This window comes from Crocodylus siamensis, chromosome 4, assembly GCF_052110815.1.
Source record: "Crocodylus siamensis isolate JL-2025a chromosome 4, ASM5211081v1, whole genome shotgun sequence".
Classification (NCBI taxonomy): Eukaryota; Metazoa; Chordata; order Crocodylia; family Crocodylidae; genus Crocodylus; species Crocodylus siamensis.
The window spans coordinates 163,224,287-163,236,754 of NC_143398.1; positions in this window are offsets into that span (position 1 = coordinate 163,224,287).

The window sequence follows — 12,468 nt, forward strand, 5'->3', positions numbered from 1 at the left end:
CTGATATGTCTCAGTCCCTGCACACTCCTAAGGTCGGCTCTGCCTGCAACACTGAGTCAGAAGGGAGTCTGGGCCAGACCTTTCTTGCCCAAGCTGCTTTCTTGCAACACAGTCAGGCTGAGCAGCTGGAAGTCAGCCCCTGAGACATAGATTCAGAGTTGGAAGGGACCTCAGTGGGCCATCTAGTCCGACCCTCTGCCCCTGGCAGGCAAGAAAAGAGTCACAAACCCTGGGGTCATGTGAACCCAGACAGGTGCCTGTCTGGTCTCCTCTTGAAGACCCTCAAGGATGGGGCAAGCACCACCTCCCTTGGGAGCCCATTCCAGATCCTGGCAACCCTCACCGTGACATGCCCTGCCTCTGAGGGGCTGGTTCTCGGTGGGGCAAACCGCACTGAAACCAGCAGGAGCTGCACAGCCATGGTCCCCTTGACAAATGAGAGAGCAGGGGGGCAGCCGGCTGGAAGGAACCTGCTTGGCCGAGGTGCTGACAGAGGGGTGGCTCGGCCCCCTGGGGCCCAGAGGTGCCTGTGTGTGAAGAGCCTGGTCTATGATTTCAGCAGCTGCTCAGACACCTGGTGACTGTCCTCTCCCTCCCTGCCAACAGAGGCAATAACACCTCGCTGTCAGTGTGTGTTGTTAACTCCTGATTTGCATGATGCACCTCCTTCTTTGGCTGGGGCAGGGCTATAAAGCTGCAGGGCTTGGCCACAGAGCACATCCAATCCTCCTCCTTGCCATGCCCCGCTACCCACCCCAGCACCCCGTCTCCCTTAGAGCACAGGGCTGGGAGCAAGAAGCCCTGTGTTCAGGTACCAGCATGAGGAATCCAGCACTCACTGGTGCCTGCCAAGTTCAGGGGGCTCCACTTGAGCCCCCCCCCCCGCAATCACTCCTCTCTTGGGAAAACCTGAGCTTTGGGGACACCTGTGAGGGGTCCTAACCAATCCCAGGTCTGCTTCTGCCCCAGAGGCCGCAGGCAGAAGCAGCCAGTGGGCACCAGGACCCTGCAGATGCCACATGACAAAAGCTCCCCCTCTGCTACGTTGCTTCCTGCATCTTCTGCCTTTTTGTGTGTGAACCAGCACAGTTCCCTCTTCTCCTCCGCAGCCCGCCCTGCCCCAGCCTGAGCCCAGCAGCTGCTGCAGAGCCAGCTGGGGAGGGCTAGCAGCTAGCAGGGAGTGCGGCTGAGGGGCTTAGGTCCCAGGGGCAGGGTGCTGGCCTATGCCAGCCTGGGATTCCTGTACCAGCCAGTTGGACCACACTTCTCACCTGACTCATCAAGCCTCAGCATTAACCCTTGCCAGGGCACAACCAGAGGCAGAGGCACATGGTGAAATCCCACATGTCAGGGATTCCCATCACCGCATGTCAGGGATTCCCAGTTGATTAATCCTTTGCAGCCCCTAAAGGCTGTGATCACCATGCTCATGGTCCCAGTGCGCAAGGCTCTGTACATGTTGCATGAGGGGGAGCCCAAAGAGCTCACAATCTTGATAGAGAAAGAGAAAATGGAGGTCCAGAGATCTGGCAGAGTGGCTGTGACAGGGGGCTGGCTGAGCTGGGAGCAGGACCCACATTTCCTTATCCTGGGAGTCCTGAACCCCAAGTAAGAAAGAGGGAGCAGAGAGAGGAAGCAAGAGGGCAAAGCAGTGGCAGAGGTCTCCTAAAGACTTATTGAGGGCCCAAAACACAGGGCTTTGCTGTCAGGTCACAGGCACATGACACTTTCTCATGGGAACCCCCATTATGTTATTCTTGTTCATTATTTGCATTGTGGTACAGTCTGAAAAGCAGGGCCTCCTCATGCCTTGTGCTTCATGTGCACACACTCTGAAGCCATCCCTGTCCCAGAGAGTTTACAATCTAAAAAGCCAAGGAAGGGGGCAGGAGCGTATTGTCTCCATTTTGGATGTGGGAAATGGGGGCCTGGTGATCAAGGAACTTGGCCAAGGTCACATGAAGAGTCAGTGGCAAAGGTGGAAACAGAAGCCTAATCTCTGAATGGCCAAGGCAGTGCCTTAGCCAGCACCCAGTCTTTGTTAACTCTTTGCTCACCTGTTCCCTGGTTCATACAGGGCTTTTTCCTGCAGATTCAAACAATTAACAATTGCTTGGCCCAAGTGACTGGAAAGTAGCCTTTCCATATTGTCAAAATTAGAAATGTGCTCTTAGCCAGGAGGGACTGGATTTCCAAGCCAAATTTTATCACTCATTCAAATCCTCAAAGGATCCCAAAGCATTTCACCAATGGGTTTAGATGACACTATGCCCCAGGATTGTTGTAACCTGCTATTTTAGTACAGCTACCTCTGGGGTGGAACGCAGCGGTCACTAGACCGTGTGTGCCTTGCCAGGCTGAAAATCCAGAGGGAGGATTTTAGAGACAAGAGAATCATTGGGGTGAACACCCTGGCTGTCATCCAACTGCAGTGGAATTCGTTAACAAGCCCAAAGCAGGCAGGCCCACGTCTCATGTGAGAGAGGGTCCTTCCAGCAGCACAAGGCCAGGCTAGGGGACTGAATCAGCACTGAATCAGAAGGAAATGCATTGAATCACTATTAGCACACCCTGCAGGGCTCTTTGTAGTTCTCATTCAAGTACTGACCTGGATTTGCTCTGGAGGTCACCGCCTGAGCCAGGATGGCTGGGAGGAAGGGGTAGTGTTAGGCAAGCTCCTCTGAGCTGTCTTGGAAGGTATGAGATTCTAGTCTTTCTACATCTCTCCCCAGGCACCAGCATCCTAACCAAGCCTGTGCCATCCATCTAACACTAAGCCCCAGTATCTCCCCCTTCCCAACAGCCCAGATGTTGCCTGTACTGTCCTGTCCATACACCCCAACCCTGACCTATGCTACCCCAACCCTGGGCTCCATCCTCTGTGCTGAGACTCACCAAGACCTGCAGAAAGCACTCATCTGTCCTTACCAGCACCTTCATCATTCTGACCTGCCGCTAACACATGCCCTGCCCAAACAGGAGCTGTCAATCACCCGTAGCTGAATCATATGGACCACCCTGATTTTGTCAGGCAATCCTCCTGGGGGATGGGAGACTTTCAGCTGTAATGGGCAAATAAAGGCTCTGCTCAGCAGGCCTGGAACATATTTAACACCAGTCACAACTGGTCATTGAGGTCCTATCCTTTCATGCCCTTCCCTAGAGGGGAAGCCATGCACGGGGCTATGCAGCAGCCTGCCACCACACTGTTTATTTGTTAAGACTGCACTGGTATTTCCACTGAGATGAGAATGGGAGAGGAACTGCCAGATAGGCCCGCCACATTGCTTGCAGAACACACTGTTCAGACTCATCTCAGGCCATCTGCGCTGGGAGGAACTGGAAAGAAAAAGACTCGAGAGTTTTCTGCACTGGGGCAAGCACAGACCTGATGGGGGTCATTCTGCAGCTGCTCCATAAGGAGGGGCAAGAGCCAGATGCAGGCACCTATGGAAAGTGAACTTGGGAGGGATATAGACCAGTGCAAAGCCTGATGAACAGGAGCTGGGGCTGTGGGGATGATAATGAGTATTGATTTGCACCCCAGGCTTCAAGGAGCTGGTGATACCAGATCAGTGACATACATCAATGCCAGTCTGCCAGGTGCTGCTGCAGGGCATGAGACAGACAGGATAGGAGAGAGAAAATCTAATATCTCTTGGAGCCAAATGGAGCACGGTGTCATGTGAACCACAGCTGTGCCCATCTCCCTGCTCTCCCTGCTCTCCCTGTTGGAATAGCATCAGCACAAGCTGAACTCATTTCCTGGGCCAAGGTATCAGGTCAGGACTATGCAGGCCCTACAGTGGAGAGAGGGCAGGGGAGATGGCATCTTGGTTTCCTCATTTCAGGCTGTCTGCAGACTCAGGTGGGCAGCACCGCTCAGTGCATGGTTGGAAGGCTGTTTTGCAGCCAGGAGGGACAGAGCTGGGGTTTGGAAGAACCTGAACGTGTTGTGCAGGCCAGAGAGATCCACAACGCAGCCAGATTCAGCCTGCAGAGTAGACACTTGCTCTCCCTCTGATGCCTATAGGCATTGATCAGAGACACATCCAGGTGTTATGGTGCAGAGGAACAGAAGAGATGAAAGGGGCAAGTAAAATAGATGAGTTGGGCAAGCAGACACACCACGCTCTCAGAGGGGCTGAAATGGAACCCAGACATTTGCAGTCACCAGCTCAAACGACTCTCCGCTTTCTGTCACATTGACATCATCGCTTCTAAAGCAAGTATGCCAAATTTACCCTCAACATGAGCCGGTGACAGTCGGGAGAATCACCCCAAAAACAAACCTGGCTCATTCATCACTTTTGCATGTTCTTCCTCATTTTGGTTGCACTTAGATGCAGGATACTTCTTCACTTCCTGACCCAAACTGCCAGCTTCTGCGTTCAACCCCAGAGGTGGCAGCCCACCCACTGCAGGGGAAGCCCCACAAGGACAGCTTAATTTTGTGCGGAGGTAAGTCCAAGGGTACTCTTTCAAAGCCTGTGATTTACTCTGGTGTGAGGGAGGAGTGAGAATTGAACCCCACTGTTTGCAAATCAGTTTGTCAAGAGCCCAGGGGGGCGTTCTCATGAAAGGGCTTAGCTAAACGGCAGCTCTTATGAATTATTCATCAGCATTATTAATAATAGGCACAATGGTTCTGTCGCCACGGAGATCCCATGTGTATGTGTGCGTGGATGTGTGTTGGCGGGGTGGGGGAATGTGTCTTTTCCACTCATTGGTCCCCTCCCTGATTAGGTGCAACCACTACCCACACCTCCCGCAGGGTTCAAGCATTTCCAAGGACCTAGCACTTTCCCAGGAGGCGTTTCCTAGCTCCAGGTACCTTCTAGGAACTGGCTTTGCTTTCAAGCTTTTTATAGGGCCCGCAATCACTCTGGACTCTCCTTCCACCTTTGCTACTGAGATGCCAAGACAGCTTCTCTGAGTCTGAAGGCCATTTACAACACAGACTCTTGAGGCCTTAAAGTTGGAGGTAATCAGCCCAGGCAGCCAGTGGAGAGCTAGTGCAAGGGCAACGCAGCAGCTGTGCTCAGAAGGGGAGCCAGGAAGTGTGGCCAGAATGCACTGCCCTGCAGCTGAGCTCTGTGGGCTTGTGGGAAGGAAGTGGCTAGAGCAGCCCCAATGCTGCTTTAATTTATGCCAAAGGACACGTGGTTTCTCCTGTGCAATCCTCTTCAGACAGGAAGAATGGAAAAGTGACTTTTGTCACCTGTCTCTGTCCTGGAGTGACCAAGAATCATGGCCACCAGCTTCAATAGGTACCCTGCTGGGGCGAGGTCAGAACAGAGGCCTCCGAGCTGGATCTCCCAGAGAGATCGACTTGCTGAAGGTCTGGGCCCAGTCATGCATGCTGAGCCCTTGGAAATCCGGGCCCAAGTGTATGTCATTGATTCCGCCCCCCATCCCTCCTCCAGAGCCCCTCCCACCCACTGATTATATTCCTGCTCCTACTGGCTTTGTTAGCATTTGCGGAGGCTTCCACAAAGCTGTCCCCCCACCCCCACCCCCCCAGCTCCTGAGATTTATATTTAGCCTGCTTGGTAGCACTATAAAGGACCTGTAATTATGTATTTTAGAGATCAGTGAAGACGGCGCGGGGGCTGCACCCACATGCTGCCAGGGGCCATAGGAAGCTGGCGTGAAATGCGTTCGCTGAGTCTGCAAGTGAAGCAGTTCCCAGTGCAGGAGACCTCAGCTGCTCAAAGCAGAATCATTTGGCAGCAATAAAAGCCATGATGGGGGCCTGGGAGGGAGGGTTGTGGCTTGTACATGGTCAGTAGTGCATTGGCTAGTGGCTTAAGTAGCACATAAAGGTAACAGGATGCCTCAAATCTATTCTTTGCTCCAGCATGTTGCATGGTCCAGCCAGTGGTCACAGTAGAGGCCTAGGAGCCCTGGGTTACGCTCCCAATTCTGGGAGGAGCAGTACCATAAGCCTACAAATGAGATTAGGGAATCAGGGTTCCATGCTAAGAAGAGACTCATCCAGTGGGAAGAGCAGGGAACTTGGTTCCTGGTTCTACCTTGGGTTCTGCTACTGACTGGCAGTGTTGCCCAGGGCAAGTCACTTAACTGCAGCAGCACATAGTAAACCTTCAGCACTGTGGCTGGGAGCAGGATGCCAGTTCCAACATCTGGGGCCTGTAGGGACGTAGACCACTGCCATGCATTGGTGGGAAGCCATATGATCTCATAACTAAGGGGTGGAGGGGCTGGTGCCTCTTGGAGAGAGCAGGAGAGACTGGCAGTCAAGACATCATATTTTCATCTGTGCAACTCTCTGGGTCACCACGAGGCCAAAGAGGAAACCACTCACTGAGATGAGCTGCAGAAACTGGTATTTAACCTAAGTGCTTTGCCGGGTGCTGGGAGCTGGAATTCATTAATGGACAGAAAGCCCTCAAGCCTCCAGGGATAAATACCAGAGAGCCAGCCAGAGGGGCTGATCTCACGCTTGTCCTAATTGGGCCATATATAAATGCACAGATGCACACAAACATGAACGCTCACCTTAGCGCATCATGCACACACACATCAACCTGCAGATGCACACACACACAACTGTGCATCTACTGTGTGCACACAGGCTCATATACGCAGAGGCACAAGCACACGTTGCACTTACATGAACATGCACCCTCCCACCCATGAATCACCTCTACATGTGAGCTGTACACCTGTGAACCTCATGTGCACACAATGAATTGCGCGTATTCCAGTGTATGCACACACTTGTATACACAGAAGTGCATGCACACGGACACATGCCTGTACACACATACAATAATTGTGTACAAACTCCCAGCTCTCTCCCCTTGCTCAAGGCCAGCTTCCAGTTCAAAATGATTTTCTAGAATGCAGTGGCAGACCCAGGAAAACAGGGGTTTGGAATGGGAGCAGGGACAGAGAAGCCAGTATGAGTGTGACCTCGCCAAGACACCCCCCCCCTCCCCCCCCCCAGCCAGAGGAAGGTGAGAATCTTACTGGGGACTAATAATGCTACATAGCTTCCTTCCCTGTTGATTCCCCCACTCCTCCTAACTTCTCCAGCTCAAAAGCCATCTCCTTGCAACCTGCCCCTAGCCTACACCCACCCACTTTAGCTTCTTTCCATCCACCAGACCAGGCCTCTCCTTCCACCTCCCCGCCCGCACAAGACAAACAGGAACCAGGTGGTAGGTCTCAGTGGCTTGGGGCTGTTAGCTTAGTGCCTCTCCTGCTGGTGGCAAGTTGCTTGGACTGTATCCACCTCCACCTTTCACCCCAGCTCTGCACCTGTGCAAACCCCTATGAAAATAACCCTCTTCCCTGGCAGCAGGCAGCCATTGCAATGCACTTCTTGCCAAGTATGTGCTGAGTACCACCAAGGTGCACCCCTTCCTCAGCATGCAACATGTGCCCCCCTCGAAGAGCATTCAATGTGAACTGTGCCCTTCCTGGAGAGCATGCACAGTGTGCAGTGTGCTTTCCCTGCTCAATGCGCATTCCCTCCCACTGTCTGCAACAGCACCTCTCCCTGGGCACTCCCCTTGCCTTCTGCAGTGCATTAAGTCTGCATTAAGTCTGTCCACAGGGAAAATTTAAAAATTCCTCCTTTGCCTATAGCAGGCACAGGATGAGGGCAAGAAAGATGCCCCCTCTCTCCCCGTGCCTCCTCCCCTTTATCCATGCATGGTAGGTAAACTGCCCTCTCCCAGGCAGTTAATAGCTGATGGGGGTCAGGCCTGCACACACATACAGCTAATGGAAGCATAGCCCTTGGCTCCTGGGGGAGCAAGGTGTGGTCCTGCAACAAAGTCTGGCCTGGGTGGAGTTACCCTTCTGTGAAGGGCTGGAGTGGGCAACTTGTGGCTTGCAAGTCCCCAGGAGCATCCACGATGACAGCTCTGTCGGCTCTCCCCCCCGCCTCGACAGCCACATTAGTGAGGGCCAAGCACAGGCAGTGTGGAGATCCAGCAGCACATTAATAACAGGTCTGACCAAGAGCAAAAAAGTCCTTGACAGTATATCACCTTCCCCAACAAAGGTAGGAGCACATGAGAGTCATAGGCCTTTGCCAGCTTGCTGCCCTCCTCATCTGTGCATGGAGGAGTTAACAGGCTCTCTCACCAGCCTGCCTTAGTCAGGGGGTGTCTTGCAACTCATATTGCTTTGCACTGGGTTGGGACTTGCAGCAAGGCACCATTGGGCTGGGAAGCAGGAGGGCTGGGATCTAAGTGAGACTGACTGCAGCCTGTAGGTGGGGAAAGGGGGCAAGTCTGGGGAAGGAAGAGCTCCCCTAGCCTACCCCTCCTCTTGCTCTTCCTGTAAAGGCAGACTGGCACCAGTAGCTGGCTTAGCAGCTGTGTTGGCTGCTAGGTTTCCACCTTAAGACAGCAGAGGAAGCACACTGACCTAAATATAGATGGCCACTCACACACACAGGCCTTGGCGGAAAGGGAGGAAGGGCGGCTGGGGGAAGCTGGCTGTGCACTGGAAACAGGCCTGCGTGCCACATGTTCTGCTGCGGCTGGAGAATATATATGCTCCCTGCAGCCCTTCTCTACCTCCTGTCTCTGCCCCTTTCCCTCCTTCCTTGCTTACAAGATGGGGCTACAAACCCTGTGCCACCTTGTCTCCCTGGATCCTTGCTCTCTCACCCTCCTGGGAACCAAAGGCTTGAGCCTGCTTATGCTGAAATGGCTGATTGCTTTGGGCTTTGACCCTGCAGCACAGTGCTGGAGGACCCAGCCCTTCCTTCTTGCCACAGGGTTGTGGGAAGGGTAGGGATGGAGTCTGGCAGGGTCACTGTTACTTGCAGCTCATAATGCTGGAAAATATGCAGTTTCCATGACTTCTTGACATGAAAGGGGAAAAAATACGCATGCGCACACACACACACACATATGTATACACCCCCCATACATTATATATACATGTTCACACCCTTCCATATACACACACACACACACACACACACACACGTGCTTGTGTGTATTGCAAATTCCTTCTCCTCTGCAATTTTTGATCCAGTCAAAATGCTACAGACAAAAGGGGAAAAGGGAAGGGGCACTGTTAACAATTCTCTCTCACCTGTTTTTTTCCCACTCTACAGTGATTTGGGTTTACGGTCAGCACAAGTGGGGCTGTAAATGAGATATGAGATTCATTATATCCCAGAAGTGCCCCGGGCAAAGTTCGGAGCTGTAGTGTGCAGATCGCTGTACCTATCTAGAGGCCTTGGCAGTCTAAATCAGTAAAAGGTCTCTTTTTCTCTCCATTTTACAGATAAAGAACCAGGGTGGAGGGAAAAAGAAAGGGAGAAAGAGAGGAGGAGAGAGAGACTGGGGGCATAGAACAAGAATGGGAAAATACTGATTGTATTCTGATGACAATTCTGATGAATGCAGCCCAGTTATTGCCCACCAAAAACAACTGCCAGATTTGCCCTGCCCTCCCTTTTTCAGTTTCCATCTCTTTGCAGGCCCAATGGTAATCCCCCAAAGAGTGAAATGATCTGTGACTACCTTCTAGAGGCTGGAAGCAGCACTGTGCTCAGCACCGTGCTGTGTGTCCTGGGCCTTATACTGCTCAGACAGGAGGGTGATTCTCATAATGCTCAGGTACACGCAGTGCTTAAGATCAAGAGGAGCTGAATTCCATTCCAAGAGGGTGCCAGAGGCCATGTGCTGTTACACAGTCCCTAGTGTGAAGCCTTTATCCCTTCACTGTCCCCATCTCAGTGCTTCAGCTTACACCATCACCTCAGCAGGATCAGTGTAAGTCTCTCCCTCTGCTTGGCACGTCGGCCCTGTCCTCTGGGGGCATGAGGCAGAAGGGAATCCATTCTCCATGCTCAAAGGCCTTGACTTCTCTCACCCTGGAAGAAACAGCATAGCTGTAACACTTCTTGCTGGTTTCATGTGTCATTTGCTTCAGGGACCCACATTGGTGAGTGACTCAGGGCCTGGCCAAGATGAACCAGAAGAAGATTTGGGGCACCTGTCCTCCAGAGCAAGACTGGGACTCCTCCAAACTATTCTCTGTTCTTCATCTGTCAGACAGCGGCAGGCTAGGCTGGCCAGGAGTACGTATTGAACCAGACACTTCTGCATCTGAATGCACAAGCCTCTAATAAGGGTCCATCTATTGCTGGAGTGGGCCCCTCTGTCTCAGCCCAGCCTGGAGCACCTTTACTGGCCTTTATCAGTGTCCTAGCCCCCCAGCCAGTGGCAGACAGCAGAGTCACACAGAACTTTTTTGGAGGATTCCTGGCCTGTGTATCTACCAGGTTCCTATAGGCACAAGGCCCTAATTTCTCTGCATCCAGCCCCAGGATCTCCCAACAGCTTCCCTCCATCCCTTCGCCACTTCACCAAAGAAGACACTCAGCAGACTTCACAGATGGCAAGTGGCCAACCCAGCTCAGAAATGTCAGCAGGAGCATAGTCTGACATCTCAGCCCCGTCTCTAGGACCTTGTGCAGCCATGGCTCTGCCACCTAACCTGTCCTGCCTGCCCACTTGGGACAGTAACAGTCAGTCTAGACACCTTGTTCCAGGGTGATGCAGATCTAGACTCTCCCTTTCAGAAAAGCTGAGCACCTACAGGCAGCTAGAAACCCAGCCTGTCAAGGCCTAACCCAGCCTGTCAAGGCCTCCTCCATGCGACCTGTATGTGGTGGTTTCTGGTGGGGCTCAGACTTGTAAGACTGCAAGCCACCATTGCCCTCTTGGCTGGCACCCACCACAGAAGCCAAGGTGTGAATGATCTCATCTCTGAACCCTGGGCAAGGGCCAAGTATGTGGGGGCAGCAGTGGCTGGTAGTCCCCTCGGCCATAGGAAGTGGGGGACTGGAGCTCCTCCAGAGCAGAGGCAGTGTCCTCCCTGCATACGTAGATGACGCCGCCCATCTCAGCTGAGCCAGCCAGCCAGAGCGTGATGGAAGGAAGAGACAGAGCAGCAGCTGAATCCCCCAAGGACTTTCCAAGCTCTGTGTAAGTTCATGGGCAGGTTAGTGGAACAAGCCGGCCGCCGGCAGGAGACAGCCTCATATCACAGCAGCTGGGGCACCTGGCACTGTTGGTAGGGTGCTGGGCAGCCCTTCTCCCCACCAGCACCTGTCTCTCATGTCCAGCCAGCGCTCCTGGATGGTGAGAGCTGGTGGGTAGGAGGCTTTACCTGGTAGGGAGAGCAAGGCTCCAGTGGGAGGAAGATACAGAGAGGGGAAGGTTCTCTCATCAATGGAGCTCGCAGACAGGGGCTGAACCCATGCCCAATAATGGTCCCTTGTTGCTGCCCTAAGGACACAGGTGGCAGAAGACTGGCAATCCTGATGTGGAGGCTCTTTTCTAGCACCTGGGAGGCACATAGCTTTCTGCCCTGGGTCCGTCTGCCGCAGGCTGCCCTCTCACTAGCTCAGCAGGCCCAGGCTGAGTTCAAGGTTTGTGTGGCAGATCTCTGGGGACTATCCAGTGGGGAGTGGCTGCAGAGCCAGGCTGGCTGGGGTTGCTTCTTTGCTGTCAGCATCATCCTCCGGTTCTTAGTCTTTTGGCTAAGATCAAGCATGACAGGGAGCAGCCAGACTCCCAGGCCTCTGAGCCTGGGACTTGTACATAGGATTCCAGCCTGGATAGGGGAAGCATCTGAATGCCCAGACCCTCAGGCCTGGGACATAAGATGCTGGCCTGTTTGAAGCTATGTGACCCATGGATTTTTGCAGACACAGTTATTGAGTTTTGCTTAATTGGATTTGGAATTCAATTGGCTACCAGAAAAAAATATATATATAGGGGAAACTGAGGCAGGGGAAGTTGAAGGTCACCCAAAAGGCTCGTAGCAGAGCTGAGAAAAGAACCCAGGTGTCCCAAGTCTTAGTCCAACACACGAGTGGCTTGGAGGCATCAGAGCTTCTTGCAGGTACTGAAGGAGCCCAGCTGAATATGAACAGCAGACAGCATCTGGAGTGACTCCAGCCTGAGCCCATCTCTAGTGCTGGGAAGGGGTTTGGAGGAGGGTGAAATGCAGAGCCTTGCTGAAGCAGACAGGGCTGAAGGCAGCAGAAGAGAGTGGAGCAAAGTGCTATGACAGGAAACCTTGATGGTAGAAAAGAAAGGGCAGACTTGGGGTTATATATATACTTACATATCTCTGTTGCAGGAGGCTCCTGCAGTGAGGATGTTCACATGGGTATCCCAGGCAAATCCCAGTGCCGGCTGGGAGGAGCACACCCCTCTAAACCATTGTCTCGTGTCACTGCTCCATTCTGCTGCCTGCTCTCTCCCACCCAGGATACAGACAGCATCTCTGTGCAAGGAAATACCTAGGCAACCCTAGACTAACCCTGTGCCAGGGCCTGCCTCATGGGAGCAGCAAGGCCTTCATGTAGTGGCCGTTCAGGTCATAGGAGCCCTTGGAGAACCAGGTGCCATAAGCATGAGTTAATTGTCCCAGGTTACACACCCTGGACACACACCC